Source organism: Oncorhynchus gorbuscha, linkage group LG13 (genome assembly GCF_021184085.1).
Source record: "Oncorhynchus gorbuscha isolate QuinsamMale2020 ecotype Even-year linkage group LG13, OgorEven_v1.0, whole genome shotgun sequence".
NCBI lineage: Eukaryota > Metazoa > Chordata > Actinopteri > Salmoniformes > Salmonidae > Oncorhynchus > Oncorhynchus gorbuscha.
In genome coordinates this window covers 83,521,088-83,538,024 of record NC_060185.1, presented here as the reverse complement: position 1 = coordinate 83,538,024, position 16,937 = coordinate 83,521,088, and the positions used below count along the sequence as shown (strand labels likewise).

At 44.6% G+C, this 16,937-nt stretch overlaps 1 pseudogene; it reads left to right on the top strand.

Moving 5' to 3' along the window:
• The first annotated feature begins 140 nt into the window (after nucleotides 1–140).
• Nucleotides 141–6,853, top strand: LOC123994243 (annotated as a pseudogene).
• The last annotated feature ends 10,084 nt before the right edge of the window (nucleotides 6,854–16,937 follow it).

The window sequence follows — 16,937 nt, the reverse complement described above, 5'->3', positions numbered from 1 at the left end:
TGGCCCGATCATCCAACTCGGAATACCAAGTTAGAAACTCGGGCATCTTTCTAGAGCTCCGACTTTCCGACCTGAAGATGATTTGACCTCGTTTTTTTTCAAGTTCCCAGTTGTCACGAAAGCACCAATATCTAGGCCAGTTGGCCAGTGCTCCGGTATGTGTTGATTGCTAGTGCGTCACTGGCACATTTGTTAGGGGAGAATTGTATAACGGATTGCCAGCCATCATGCAGGCTGTGCTTTAAATATCCGCTGATTTCTTTTGGATGTTTGACAGATGGTGGTTTTATAATTCCAGATAACACCGAATAAACGGGTAGGCACTGCCTGAAGATATCCCGTATTTAGTTAGTTCTGATCGATCTTTTGGACTATGGAACTTGATCGGCGACTGTTGGTGGCTCAGTGCGCAACCCACACACCCTGTCAGTCCTGTTCGGGTTGATGGTGGTTGTCCCGCTTGCGCTCAACGGCTCAGTTTGTGCGCATTTCACCACGGGTTCATGGAGGACGGAGAATTGAACCGAAGTTACTTGGGAACAGGGTGAGATTTCACACTTGGTGGTACAACAGTGGGGCCCACCGGCTGCTAGCCAGTTCGCTACTTTTGTCGGGTTTTCACGGTGTTGTACGGCGCAGTTCAGGGCTGGCGAAGCATCATCTATCTCCAGGGACGGCATGACAAGTGAATGCACTTTACATGGGCTTTGAAATAGTTAATCAATAGCACATAAAGTAGGCGTATTATATTTATTATTGTTTCAAAAAACAATTATACAAATGAAACACAAATTACATAAACAACCTGATAATAATAATCATGACCATAATGAAATAGAAAATGGTGCAATGCATTCTATGTGTTATGGGCTAACTACTATTACATAGTTATAACAGTTTATGTCAAATGACAATGTTTCCACTTGTTCACTGTCACCTATGCTATTATTGTATTCCTTTTCCAGCACCTTGTTCTCTGCCTTCCTGACCCTGAGCCTGTGTCTGGAGGGGTCACCCTCTCCCTTAGGCTGGCCTCCTGGTGCAACACTGTCACTAATGACAACACTAGAACCTACAGGTCATGTTTATACACTGAGGCCTACATATCAACAGGAAATACTTTAGGGTATTCCATGTCATTTGGTCAGGAAAAACTCTGGTCCCTAGTACTGTACATCGACCATCAAGAAAAACTCTGGGCCCTAGTACTGTGCATGGACCATCAGGAAAAACTGTGGCCCTACTACTGTGCATGGACCATCAAGGGAAACTCTGGGCCCTAGTAGCATGCATGGACCATCAGGGAAAACTCTGGGCCCTAGTACTGTGTATTGACCGGTGTGTTGCATACATTGTAGTGAGTGTGAGGGTCAAGCTGCAGGGGTGTGGCTGTAGCGTTGTTTAGTGTTGACAGTTTCCTGTCTCTCTGTCTTTGTGCAGCTGTGCAGAATCCCAGTCCGTCCCCATGTACCTGGATGTAGAGACGTCGTCCTTTTACACTGAGCTCACCCTGGCAGAGGTATGTAGTCCGCCATAGCTAGCCCATCTCATGCCAGTGGACTTTCCCCATTCAAAATATAAATCTTCTGCATTGCCTTAACATCAGCGGTGGAAAAACTATACAATTGTCATATTTGAGTAAAAGTAAAGATACCTTAATAGAAAATGACCCAAGTAAAAGTGAATGTGAAAGTCAGTAAAAGTCTAAAACTATTTGGTTTTAAATATACTAAAGTATCAAAAGTAAATGTAATTTAAAGTAAAAGTCATTCCTTTATTAAGCAATCCAGACAACACCATTTTCTTGCATTTTTAATTGACTGATAGCCAGGGGCACACTCCAACACTCAGACATAATTTACAGATAGCCAGGGGCACACTCCAACACTCAGACATAATTTACAGATAGCCAGGGGCACACTCCAACACTCAGACATAATTTACAGATAGCCAGGGGCACACTCCAACACTCAGACATAATTTACAGATAGCCAGGGGCACACTCCAACACTCAGACATAATTTACAGATAGCCAGGGGCACACTCCAACACTCAGACATAATTTACAGATAGCCAGGGGCACACTCCAACACTCAGACATAATTTACAGATAGCCAGGGGCACACTCCAACACTCAGACATAATTTACAGATAGCCAGGGGCACACTCCAACACTCAGACATAATTTACTGATAGCCAGGGGCACACTCCAACACTCAGACATAATTTACAGATAGCCAGGGGCACACTCCAACACTCAGACATAATTTACAGATAGCCAGGGGCACACTCCAACACTCAGACATAATTTACAGATAGCCAGGGGCACACTCCAACACTCAGACATAATTTACTGATAGCCAGGGGCACACTCCAACACTCAGACATAATTTACAGATAGCCAGGGGCACACTCCAACACTCCGACATAATTTACAGATAGCCAGGGGCACACTCCAACACTCCGACATAATTTACTGATAGCCAGGGGCACACTCCAACACTCAGACATAATTTACAGATAGCCAGGGGCACACTCCAACACTCAGACATAATTGACTGATAGCCAGGGGCACACTCCAACACTCAGACATAATTTACAGATAGCCAGGGGCATACTCCAACACTCAGACATAATTTACAGATAGCCAGGGGCACACTCCAACACTCCGACATAATTTACAAACAAAGCATTTGTGTTTAGTGAGTCCGCCAGGTCAGAGGCAGGGGGGATGATCAGGGATGTTCTCTTGATAAATGTGTGAATTTGGCCATTATCCTGTCCTGCTAAGCATTAAAAATGTAACGAGTACTTTGGCTGTCAGGGAAAATGTATGGAGTAAAAAGTACATTATTTTCTTTAGGAATGTAGTGAAGTAAAATTAAAAGTTGTCAAAAATATAAATAGCTAAGTACAGATACCCCCAAAAACTACTTAAATAGTACTTTAAAGCATTTTTACTGAAATGATTTACACCACTGCTAAACATGAGTGAGTCAGAGTGTTCTTGTGATTCAGTTTCACTCTCTCTCTCCCACTCTGTGCTCTCTCTCCTCTCTCTCTATTTCTCTCTACCCCTTCCCTCCCTCCCTCTCTCAATTCAATTCAAGGGGCTTTATTGGCATGGGAAACACATGTTTACATTGCCAAAGCAAGTGAAATGGATAAACAAAGTATTTATTTAACCTTTATTTAACTAGGAAAGTATGTTAAGAACAAATTCTTATTTACAATGACAGCCTACCAAAAGGCAAAAGGCCTCAGGCCTTAAAAATACAATTAAAAAAAAGTTGTCTAAAAAGGATGAATTTGTTGTTGCCTAATTCTTTTTCTGGTGATTTCTACACTACTTTCCTTGCATCTATAGCATTTCTTAATATTATGTAGTTCCTTTAGCATTGATGTCTCATGATTGAGTATTGCTCTGTTCAGGAAGACTGTGATTTTGCTGTGATCTGATAGGGGTGTTAGTGGACTGACTGTGAACGCTCTGAGAGACTCTGGGTTAAGGTGATAATGTAATCTACAGTACTACTGTCAATGGATGAACTATAGGTGTACCTACCATAGGAGTCAACTTGAAGCCATTGACTATGTACAGACAGAGCAGCAGGAGTTGTAACCCATTTTTGTTGGTTGTTTTGTCATAGTTGTGTCTAGGGGGGCTTATGGGGGAGGGAATGTTGTCACCTCCAGGTAGGTGTTTGTTCCCCTGTGTGCTGAGGGTGTCAGGTCCAGTTCTGACATTTAGATCACCACAGACTAATACATGTCCCTGGGCCTGGAAATTGTTTATCTCCCCCTCTAGGATGGAGAAGCTGTCATTATTAAAGTATGGGGATTCTATTGAGGGGATATACTGTAGGTAGCACACATGAGGACATTTTTCTCTGTTAAGATCATTTCCTTATTAATTTCTAGCCAGATGTAAAATGTTTCTGTTTTGACAAATTTAGGTCTGCTAGGTCTGCTCTATACCAAATTAGCATACCCCCTGAGTCTCTTCCCTGTTTCACACCTGGTAGTTTGGTGGATGGGACTACCAGCTCTCTGTAATCTAGAGGGCAACCAGTGGGTCCGTCTCCTTTACACCATGTTTTTTTGTAGGATGACAATGTCTGTATTTCCAATTTCTTTGATGAAGTCTGCGTTCCTGCTCTTTAGGCCAAAGGCAGATGACCTAAGACCTTGTATATTCCAGGTTGCGATAGTGAGAGCTTTGTGTTCCATAGTGTCTAGTGTTTTTTTGTGTGATTGGGCCTGTTGCTCTACTCATGGCCTGGGCATATGTCCTGCTGTCATGTTGAGGTCCTTGTCTTAGGGGCGGGGGGGCAGAAGGGGCAGAAGGGGCATAGGTCTGATATGTGAGGGCCTATATAGGGTGTGGCCAGGGTTTGTTTGGGTTGGTCTCAGCTGTTCGGGTGTGGTTTGTGAAGCTGTGGTCTGGGTGCAGGTCCTCTTGGCGAGGGGTCTCTCGGTGCAGGTCCTCTGGGAGCGTGTCTCGCTGGTCTGGGTGGGGTGTCTGTTGCTCCTGTGTGAGGTGCTGGGCCTGTGGTTGAGGGTGATGTCCTTTAGGGTCCTGACAAAAGTTGGGAGGCTGTTCAAGTCCAGGGTGGAGTGGTGGGCCAGGTAGACATTAGGTTTTGAGGCACAGTCCCAGGAAATGCTTGCACTCACCCGCTGTATAGTGGCAAGGTGAATGTATTTTCAAATCAAATCAAACTTTATTTGTCACCTGCGCAACAAGTGTAGACCTTACCGTGAAATGCTTACTTACAAGCCCTTAACCAACAGTGCAGTTCAAGAAGAGTTAAGAAAATATTTGCCAAATAAACTAAAGTAAAAAATAATTAAAAGTAACCTAATAACATGACAAAAACGAGGCTATATACAGGGGGTACCGATACCCAGTCAGTGTGTGGGGGTACAGATTAGAGGTAACTGTTTGGTGTGTTTGGACCATGATAGCCAGGTCGCAATTGTAAATGAGAACTTGTTCTCAACTTGTCTACCTGGTTAAATAAAGATGAAATAAAATAAATAAAATAGATCGTTGGTAATTTGGACACCAAGGAACTTGAAACTCTCGACCCGCTCCACTACAGCCCAGTTGATGTTAATGGGGGCCTTAATGTTCGGCCCGCCTTTTCCTATAGTCCACGATCAGCTCCTTTGTCTTGCTCACATAGAGGGAGAGGTTGTTGTCCTGGCACCACACTGTCAGTTCTCTGACCTCCTCCCTATAGGCTGTCTCATTGTTGTCGGTGATCAGGCCTACCACTGTTGTGTTGTCAGCAAACTTAGTGATGGTGTTGGAGTGACGTTTGACTACGCAGTCGTGGATGAACAGGGAGTACAGGAGGGAACTATGTACACACCCCTGAGGGGCCCCAGTGTTGAGGATCAGGTGTGACAGACAATTTGTTGCCTACCCTTACCACCTGGGGGTGATAGCAGGGTGGAGAAAATCACTTGTGTGTTGGGGAATGTAGAATACTTTTTTTTCACCCTTTCCTGCTGGGCCCTCAGGTCGTTTGTGCCCGTGTGAATTATAATGTGGCTGGGGGACTCTAGTCTGTCCTCTGACAACAGCTCCAGGGCGTGCCTAGGCACATGAGTTTAGCCACTTTGAGTTTGGGAAAAAAGTTTATTCTCTTGAATATATTTGCCGTTTGAGTCAATGAGGAGCACAATTTCTGGCTTTTGTTTGTGCTCAGTGAATGTGTGGGGGTTGTCAGGAGAGCTATCAGGGGAGCTGACAGGGGGACTGTTAGGAGGGGGTGGGGTCTGTTGGGTTGGTGCGTCCTGTGTTGTCTGTCCCTGTTTAGTGTTGAGGTTGTGGTCCGGGTCTGAGGTGGGCTGTTCTGCTGGCTTCTCTGGGGGAGTGTCCTGCTCTTGGTCACACTTCAGCTTTCTCACCTCCTCTTTCAGTGCTGTTAGCTGTGCCATGTCTCCACCTTCTGCCCTCCTGGTCTTGTCATTGGGGGGGGGGGTGTTGTTGTGCTGGTCTGTTTTGTGGGTCTGTTCTGTCTGGACTGTGTGGACTAGCTCTCTGAGCTCCACCATGTCTCTCTCCAGCTCTGTGAATTTATCCCTCTCAATGATGGAGGAGCAGTGCAGTTGTGGGACCTGAGTGTGTTCATTGCTGGGGGCATGGGGACTATCCTCGTCTGCAGGACAATTTGAAGATGTGTGATCAGAGTCACTCAGAATGGGGGAGTCGTCACATAGAGAGACAGATTTTCCTAATCTGCTCTCTCTTTGATCCCATAAAACTAGAACTGTATGAGGATGCCCTGCACCATTACTGTCCCAGACCTGTACACGTTGACAGAGGTTGTTTCAATTTCCTCAATGTCAAGCATTCTCTCTCTCCCTTTGTACTCTCTCTCCTCTCTCTATTTCCCCCTTCCTCGTGCTCTCTCTCTCTCTCTAATCATACTAATCATATATAGTTATAATAATGTTTATCTTTCTCTCCAGGTCGCTCTGTGGAATGTGACAGCACTGTGGTTGACTCACTCCATCCTGTCCTTCATACGTCTCTACCACTCCCACAGACACCACATCAATGGGCCCTGCCTGCCCAGGGAGAAGGAGCCCCTAACCCCCACACCCACCATCAACCAGAGCTATTAGCATCTTTATCTAACGCTGGCCTTAACCCCAATGAAACCCCATGCAGCTATCCCACCAACACCCAGTGGTTTTATTTTACCCTAACCCTAATCACCTTTCTTCTGCTAAACCTCATCAGGTTTAGTGCTGCTTTTGATACCATCGATCACCACATTCCTTTGGAGAGATTGGAAACCCAAATTGGTCTACACGGACAAGTTCTGGCCTGGTTTAGATCTTATCTGTCAGAGAGATATCAGTTTGTCTCTGTGAATGGTTTGTCCTCTGACAAATCAACTGTAAATTTCGGTGTTCCTCAAGGTGCCGTTTTAGGACCACTATTGTTTTCACTTTATATTTTACCTCTTGGGGATGTCATTCGTAAACATAATGTTAACTTTCACTGCTATGTGGATGACACACAACTGTACATTTCAATGAAACATGGTGAAGCCCCAAAATTGCCTTCGCTAGAAACCTGTGTTTCAGACATAAGGAAGTGGATGGCTGCAAACGTTCTACTTTTAAACCCGGACAAAACAGAGATGCTTGTTCTACGTCCCAAGAAACAAAGAGATCTTCTGTTGAATCTGACAATTAATCTTAATGGTTGTATAGTCATCTCAAAGAAAACTGTGAAGGACCTCAGCGTTACTCTGGACCCTGATCTCTCTTTTGACGAACATATCAAGACTGTTTCAAGGACAGCTTTTTTCCATCTACGTAACATTGCAAAAATCTGAAACTTTCTGTCCAAAAAAGATGCAGAAAAATTCATCCATGCTTTTGTTACTTCTAGGTTAAACTACTGCAATGCTCTACTTTCCGGCTACCCGGATAAAGCACTAAGTAAACTTCAGTTAGTGCTGAATACGGCTGCTAGAATCCTGACTAGAACCAAAACAATTTATCATATTATTCCAGTGCTAGCCTCCCTGCACTGGCTTCCTGTCAAGGCAAGGGCTGATTTCAAGGTTTTACTGCTAACCTACAAAGCATTACATGGGCTTGCTCCTACCTATCTCTCTGATTTGGTCCTGCCTACCTACACGTACGCTACGGTCACAAGACACAGGCTTCCTAATTGTCCCTAGAATTTCTAAGCAAACAGCTGGAGGCAGGGCTTTCTCCTATAGAGCTCAATTTTTATGGAATGGTCTGCCTACCCATGTGAGAGACGCAAACTCGGTCTCAACCTTTAAGTCTTTAATGAAGACTCATCTCTTCAGTGGGTCATATGATTGAGTGTAGTCTGGCCCAGTAGTTTTATATCTGGAGTACTTCTCCTGTCTTATCCGGTGTCCTGTGTGAATTTAAGTAGGACCATGTCCCAGGACTACCTGACATGAGGACTCCTTGCTGTCCCCAGTCCACCTGGCCATGCTCCTGCTCCAGTTTCAACTGTTCTGCCTTACTATTATTCAACCATGCTGGTCATTTATGAACATTTGAACATCTTGGCCACGTTCTGTTATAATCTCCACCTGGCACAGCCAGAAGAGGACTGGCCACCCCACATATGCTCTCTCTAATTCTCTCTTTCTTTCTCTCTCTCGGAGGACCTGAGCCCTAGGACCGTGCCCCAGGACTACCTGACATGATGGCTCCTTGCTGTCCCCAGTCCATCTGACTGTGCTGCTGCTCCAGTTTCAACTGTTCTGCCTTATTATTATTTGACCATGCTGGTCATTTATGAACATTTGAACATCTTGGTCATGTTCTGTTATAATCTCTACCCGGCACAGCCAGAAGAGGACTGGCCACCCCACATAGCCCGGTTCCTCTCTAGGTTTCTTCCTAGGTTTTGGCCTTTCTAGGGAGTTTTTCCTAGCCACCGTGCTTTTACACCTGCATTGTTTGCTGTTTGGGGTTTTAGGCTGGGTTTCTGTACAGCACTTTGAGATATCAGCTGATGTACGAAGGGCTATATAAATAAATTTGATTTGATTTGAAGTATGCTCTCTCTAATTCTCTCTTTCTTTCTCTCTCTCGAAGGACCTGAGCCGTAAGTCCATGCCTCAGGACGACCTGGCATGATGACTCCTTGCTGTCCCCAGTCCACCTGGCCTTGCTGCTGCTCCAGTTTCAACTGTTCTGCCTGCGGCTATGGAATCCTGACCTGTTCACCGGACGTGCTACCTGTCCCAGACCTGTTATTTGACCATGCTGGTCATTTATGAACAATTGAACATCTTGACCATGTTCTGTTATAATCTCCATCCGGCACAGCCAGAAGAGGACTGGCCACCCCTCATAGCCTGGTTCCTCTCTAGGTTTCTTCCTAGGTTTTGGCCTTTCTAGGGAGTCTTTCCTAGCCAACGTGCTTCAACACCTGCATTGCTTTCTGTTTGGGGTTTTAGGCTGGGTTTCTGTACAGCACTTTGAGATATCAGCTGATGTACGAAGGGCTATATAAATTAATTTGATTTAATTTGATCACCACCACCATTCACCACATATGTAACACATTCGTCTCTTATGTAACAAGGTTCAACCTCCAACCTCACATTATGCCACTTGGTAAATGTTTTTTTCAATCAAAAGGGATTACCTGAGTATAACCAAAAAAGGAAGAATAAATTAAGCAGTGTTATGGCATTTTTAAAAATCAAATGTTTAACTAGTACCACATACCATCTCATCCTAGAGTTATATATATGGTTTCATGTGATCACAATCATTTTTATATCAGCTAAATTCATCAGTGCATAGCTCGCTAACTTCATAACAAGGTAGCTTACTGAATGACTGGACCATGCCAAATTAGTTACATATAAATATGAAGTTATTATTTTACAGGGTTGTCTGTTTCAACAAAACATGACCTAAAAGTGTTTGTTCAATATGTACAGTACCAGTCAAAAGCTTGGACACAGCTACTCATTCCAGGATTTTTCTTTATTTTTACTATTTTCTACATTATAGAATAATAGTGAAGACATCAAAACTATGAAGTAACACATAATGAATCATGTAGCAACCCAAACATTTTTAAACAAATATATTTTATATTTGAGATTCTTCAAAGTAGCCACCCTTAGCCTTCATGGCAGCTTTGCACAGTCTTGGCATCTCATGTTCTTATTGGTGTCCTTTTATTCGTGGTTTCTTTGCAGCAATTCGACCACGAAGGCCTGATTCACGCAGTCTCCTCTCAACAGTTGATGTTGAGATGTGTCTGTTACTTGAACTCTGTGAAGCATTTATTTGGGCAGCAATTTTCCGGATTGACTGACTTTCATGTCTTAAAAGTAATGATGGACTGTCGTTTCTCTTTGCTTATTTGAGCTGTTTGATTTGTTTAACACTTTTTTGGTTAATACATGAGTGTTATTTCATAGTTTTGATGTCTTCACTATTATTTGACAATGTAGAAAACATTTAAAATAAAGAAAACCCTTGAATGAGTAGGTGGGCCCAAACTGGTACTGTATGTGTGTTATATCCAACAGTTCCAAAATTGTCAAATGTACCATTTGTATGTTAGCGCTCAAGGAAAAAGTAATTAATTGTTTTGAGTGTGTTAATGCACATTTGTACTGAGCCGCTTTCAATGAGAAGCAAGAAGCATGTGGTATTTGTGAAAGAGAGCCACTATATTCAGACAGGCTCACTATGTGAGCAAGACACATGAATGTTCTATTGTGTCACAGAATCACTCTCTTCCTCAAGTGAAGGTTGTTGTATGATGCTATATGTGTAGATGCAGCTGCTTTCAAGGCATTTGAAGCATCCAGATTTCTCAGAAATATAGAATTTTGATGATAGTGTCATCAAGTGTAGTCTTTAGTGTGAATTGGGCTGAGCCAATAAGGTTTACAGAAATAAAGAGAATAGAGGAATGCCCAATACTTGTTGGAAAAACAAGTCTTGACCTTCAAACTCTGCACCCTGACCTTAGTAGTTGTGGTGACGCAAAGAATGCAAAAAAACGGAAGAGAGAGAGGATGTCTATAATCTATGGCATTTTGTAGTATTACTGTCAATATTGATTTGTTTTTGTTTTATACTGGTTCTTTATATTCATATTTTTATTTATCATCCTCATTGTGCAAATTAATAAATATCTTCCTATAAAAATTATTCTTTGTCATTTTTTTGGTGGAAAAATAGCTTATCATTTTGGGTATCGAGTAGTTTTTGAATGTTTATAAGTAGTTGACATCTCTCTGGGCATGGAACTACTGTTTTCTCTGCGGTGCTGATTTCAGATATTTGAGAAACAGACGCCTCACAAGTCCTCAACTGGCAGCTTCATTAAATAATACCCGCAAAACACCAGTCTCAACGTCAACAGTGAAGAGGCGCGACATCGGGATGCTGGCCTTCTTGGCAGTTGCAAAGAAAAAGCCATATCTCAGACTGGCAAATAAAAAGAAAAGATTAAGATGGGCAAAAGAACACAGAGGAACTCTGCCTAGAAGGACAGCATCCTGGAGTCGCCTCCTCACTGTTGACGTTGAGACTGGACAGAGGAACTCTGCCTAGAAGGACAGCATCCTGGAGTCGCCTCCTCACTGTTGACGTTGAGACTGGACAGAGGAACTCTGCCTAGAAGGACAGCATCCTGGAGTCGCCTCCTCACTGTTGACGTTGAGACTGGACAGAAGAACTCTGCCTAGAAGGACAGCATCCTGGAGTCGCCTCCTCACTGTTGACGTTGAGACTGGACAGAAGAACTCTGCCTAGAAGGACAGCATCCTGGAGTCGCCTCCTCACTGTTGACGTTGTTTTGCGTGTACTATTTAATAAAGCTGCCAGTTGAGGACTTGGGAGGTGTCTGTTTTTCAAATTAGACACTTTAATGTACTTTTACGTGCCCCCAACCGATTGTGTTTTTTTGTTTGGTTGTCTGCGCTGTTTGTAACAAATGTTTTACTAATTTTGTACATAATGTTGCTGCTACCGTCTCTTATTACCGAAAATAACTTCTAGACATCAGGACCTCGGTTACTCACCACAGACTAGCAGAATCATTTTTTTACGACTCTAACGAGCCTAAGGCGGAGGATATATGGCTCCCTCGGGTACAGGCCCCCGACCCCCTTGATCTGCGTGAAGAGGCGGAGAAAGAGATGCCTTCTGAGAAGTCGGAGGCGATCGAATAAACCCCCACTACCCTCAATTCTGCTTGCAAACATGCAATTTTTGGACAATAAAATCGACGAGTTATGGGGAAGATTAAACTACCAACGGGACATTAAAAACTGTAACATCTTATACTTCACAGAGTCATGGCTGAAGGATGACAATATCAACATAGAGGTGGCTGGTTATACGATGTACCGGCAGGACAGAACAGTGGCGTCTGGTAAGACAAGGGGTGGCGGACTATGTATTTTTGGAAATAACAGCAGGTGCACTATATCTAAGGAAGTCTCAAGCTATTGCTCGCCTGAGGTTGAGTATATCATGATAAGCTGTAGACCACACTACCTACCGAGAGAGTTCTCATCTGTATTCTTCGTAGCTGTTTACATACCACCTCAGTCAGAGGTTGGCACTAAGATAGCACTGAAAGAGCTGTATTCCGCCATAAGCGCAAACAAGAAAATGCTCACCCAGAGGCGGCACTCTTAGTAGCCTTAGACTTTAATGCAGGGAAACTTAAATCAGTTTTACCAAATTTCTATCAGCATGTTAAATGTGCAACCAGAGGGAAAAGAACTCCACACACAGGGACGCATACAAAGCTCTCCCTCGCACTCCATTTGGCAAATCTGACCATTCCTGCTTACAAGCAAAAATTAAGGCAGGAAGCACCAGTGACTAGATCAATAGAAAAATGGTCAGATAAAGCAGATGCTAAGCTACAGGATTGTTTTGCTAGCACAGCCTGGAATATGCCTGGAATATGTTCCGGGATTCATGGCATTGAGGAATACACCACATCTATCATTGGCTTCATCAATAAGTTAATCGATGACGTCGTCCTCACAGTGACTGTGCATACATACCCCAACCAGAAGCCATGGATTACAGGCAGAATCCGCACTGAGCTAAAGGTTAGAGCTGCTGCTTTCAAGGAAGCTTATAAGAAATCCCGCTATGCCCTCCGACAAACCATCAAACAGGCAAAGCGTCAATACAGGACTAAGATCGAGTCGTACTACACCGGATCTGACGCTTGTCGGATGTTGCAGGGTTTGCAAACCATTACAGACTACAAAGGGAAGCACAGCCGAGAGCTGCCCAGTAACCCGAGCCTACCAGACGAGCTAAACTACTTCTATGCTCGCTTCGAGGCAAATAACACTGACACATGCATGAGAGCACCAGCTGTACCGGAAGACTGTGTGATCATGCTCTCGCCGATATGAGTAAGACCTTTAGACAGGTCAACATTCACAAGGCTGCAGGGCAAGACGGATTACCGGGACGTGTCCTGCGAGCATGCGCTGACCAACTAGCAAGTGTCTTCACTGACATTTTCAACATCTTCCTGTCCGAGTCTGTACTACCAACATGTTACCTGTGCCCAAGAACCCTAAGGTAACCTTCCTAAATGACAACCGACCCGTAGCACTCATGACTGTAGCCATGAAGTGCTTTCACATCAACACCATCATCTCAGAAACCCTAGACCTACTCCAATTCGCATACCACCCAACAGATCCACAGATGGTGCAATCTCTATTACACTCCACACTGCCGTTTCCCACCTGGAGAAAAGGAACACCTACGTGAGAATGCTATTCGTTGACTACAGCTCAGCGTTCAACACCATAGTTCCCTCAAAGCTCATCAGTAAGCTAAGGACCCTGGGACTAAACACCTCCATCTACAACTGGATCCTGGACTTCCTGATGGGTCACCCCCAGGTGGTGAGGGTAGGTAACAACACATCCGCCACACTGATCCTCAACACAGGAGCCCTTCAGTGGTGCGTGCTCAGCCCTCTCCTGTACTCCCTGTTCACTCATGACTGCACGGCCTGGCACGACTCCAACACCATCATTAAGTTTGCCGATGATACAACAGCAGTAAGCCTGATCACCGACAACAACGAGACGGCCTATAGGGAGGAGGTCAGAGACCAGGCCGTGTGGTGCCAAGACAACAATCTCTCCCTCAACGTGATCAAGACAAAGGAGATGATTGTGAACTACAGGAAAAAGAGGACCGAGTGCGTCCCCATTCTCATCGACAGGTCTGCAGTGGAGCAGGTTGACAGCTTCAAGTTCCTTGGTGTCCGCATCACCAACAAACTAACATGGTTCAAGCACACCAAGACAGTCGTGAAGCGGGCATGACAAAACCTATTCTCCCTATTCTCCCTCAGGAGATTGAAAAGATTTGGGTCCTCAAAAGGTTCTACAGCTGCACCATGGAGAGCATCCTGACTGGTTGCATCACTGCCTGTTATGGCAACTGCTTGGCCTCCGACGGCAAGGCACTACAGAGGGCAGTGCGAACGGTCCAGTACATGACTGGGGCCAAGCTTCCTGCCATCCAGGACCTCTATACCAGGCTGTTTCAGAGGAAGGCCCTAAAAATTGTCAAAGACTCCAGCCACCCAAGTCATAGACTGTTCTCTCTGCTACCGCCCGGCAAGCGGTACCGGAGCGCCAAGTCTAGGTCCAAGAGGCTTCTAAACAAATCAAATCAAAGTTCATTTGTCACGTGCGCCTTACAGTGAAATGCTTACTTACAGGCTCTAACCAATTGTGTGGAAAAAAAGGTGTGTGTGTGTGTGTGTAGGTAAGTAAAGAAATAAAAACAACAGTATAAAGACATTTGAAAAAAGTGTAGCAAGGCTATATACATACACCTGTTAGTCAGGCTTATTGAGGTAGTATGTACATGTAGGTATCGTTAAAGTGACTATGCATATATGATGAACAGAGTAGCAGAAGCGTAAAAAGTGGGGTTGGCGGGTGGTGGGACACAATGCAGATAGCCCGCACTGGTTGGTCGGGCCAATTTAGGAAGTGTGTACATGAATGTATAGTTAAAGTGACTATGCATATAAGATAAACAACTTGTATCCCCAAGCCATAATACTCCTGAACATCTAGTCACATGGCTACCCAGACTATTTGCATGGCCCCCCCTCCCCTCTCCACACCACTGCCACTCTCTGTTGTCATCTATGCATTGTCACTTTAATAACTACCTACATGTACATACTACCTCAACTATCCGGTGCCTCCACACATTGACTCTGTCCCGGCAACCCCCTGTATATATTGTTATTTTTTACTGCTGCTCTTTGATTACTTGTTACTTTTATCTCTTATTCTTATCCATTTTATTTTTATAAACTGCACATTTGGTTAGGGGCTCATAAGTAAGCATTTCACTGTAAGGTCTACTACACCTGTTGTATTCAGCACAACATTTGATTTGATCTGAGCAAGTGTGATGTCATCAATGTTTGTAGAAATTAATTTACGTAAATGTTAAGTTGTCCATTGTCTTTGTTTAAGTATGTTTTTTAAGAAAACTCAAATAAAATTGTACAAAAAAAGGAGGTTGATGCAAGCCACCACTGACATATTTTCGGTTCTGACCAGCACAAGCAGCCTGACACAAACAGGGGGAAGTGCCTGAGTGCCAGATACTCGGGGTAATTGACATCAGTGTCCCTACCCCCTGAATCGAGTTACAGCAAACCCCACCCTCCGCGGGGATAGAAAAGTGTGATAAGCGAGTGAGTCTAGCTAAAGACCAAGAAACGGATTGCGCTGAGATGGAGTCAGACAGCTTTTTTTCTGGTTTCTTATGAAGCCTAGAGACTAAATACGGGACAGTAGCATGGTTGTGTGCAACACTGTTTTCCCCTTGCTCCCCCGCCACCAGCCAATCGCTGTAATAGCATTCTGAATTTGTAGACTCCGAGGTGCTTGTAGGCCTAGAATGGGACGCAAAGTCCCGTCCCTTTTCGTAACCAGGAATATCAGCTGTACCAGCAGTCCCGGATCTTTGACATAGCAACCACTCGGACTGCTTGCTTCTGGTAACAGGAGGATATTTCCTCCCTCAAAACGAGCACTGAGGCCTCGGGAACTGTAGATGTGATGAAGCCGCAAAAGTGTGGGGGACTTACAACAAATTGTAGCCTGTACCCTGACATTACTGTTTGCATGATCCGGGGGGATACTGCGCATGCGCATTATTGGTTGTAGCACACAGCGGGACTCCGGTGAAGTACCATCTGAAGGGGTGGGACGCCATCTTGTGGACTGGGAGAGTTTGGTTCTTCTTCCATTTCCACCACTCTTGACAACCGTGTGCCTGAACATGTTTCATCGAACTCACATACGGGAGACAACACTTAACACCCGTGAACACTCTGGAACTCAGTTGAAATGTGTTTAATGTGCCAAGGTTTGCTTATACAGCCCGGTCCACTCTGGGCACACGTGCTTCCGAGATCAGTGATGTATCCTGATTGGCCATGCCACATGGGGGTACTATTGTCACAAGTAGCCTCACTCGGTTTAGGTGGTAAAATGGGTTCCGGTAACCAGCTGGCACCCAGTGCTGGACCGCACACATTAAAAATAGACGCAGGGAACTTATCTTGGAGGTTAACCTATTGATCAGTTATAGGTACTGGCGACAAAGCACTTTGTAAAATAGCTGGGAATGGGACAGACAGCTCTGAAAAACTGACGCTTTCGGTTGTAACAGAAAGGGACGATTTGTAAATTAATCTAATTCCCAGGGACGAAAAGTGTTAAACTGGAGACAGACGGCTCATTCGGGGGTTAATATGAACCATAGAGACTGCGTGTGGGATAATAGCGAGGTCATGTCCAACCCTGCTCGTTCCCTCAAGTCCACTACCAACAACTAATCGCCTATGGAGCCCATAACCTGTACCACTAGACACTTCATAGGGACTAGTGAGCTACAGGCAGGAATTAGCAATGAATTCCAGTAATAAGCCATTTATGTGAGAAGAGTTAATGTTTTTGCTGATGGGCGCACTGGTCATTCAGACCAGTGTCAAGGACCCTCGCTCCGGGAGTCACCACAGCCAAGTACTCGGGTGGCTGCTTCTTCATCAGAGGTGCACGCAAACCCTGTTTCCTTCACTGCCCCCAACTCCAGGAACTGAAAATAAGAATGGGGTTGCCATAAAGCCAGGTGAAAGCTAGCAGGTTTCACTCCCGGAAGTTAAGCATGCTAGCTAGCCTCTTTGGCCACAGCATGTTCCGTTTAGAATAACCAAGCGACTTAACACAACGTATACTCGACAAGACAGCTACCCAAGCAACTCCACCATGGGGAGGCAAGAATAGCTAGCAATAGCTAGCTTGCCTATGTGAGTTATCCAGCCTGGTTAGCACGCTATGCAGTACTCAACGATC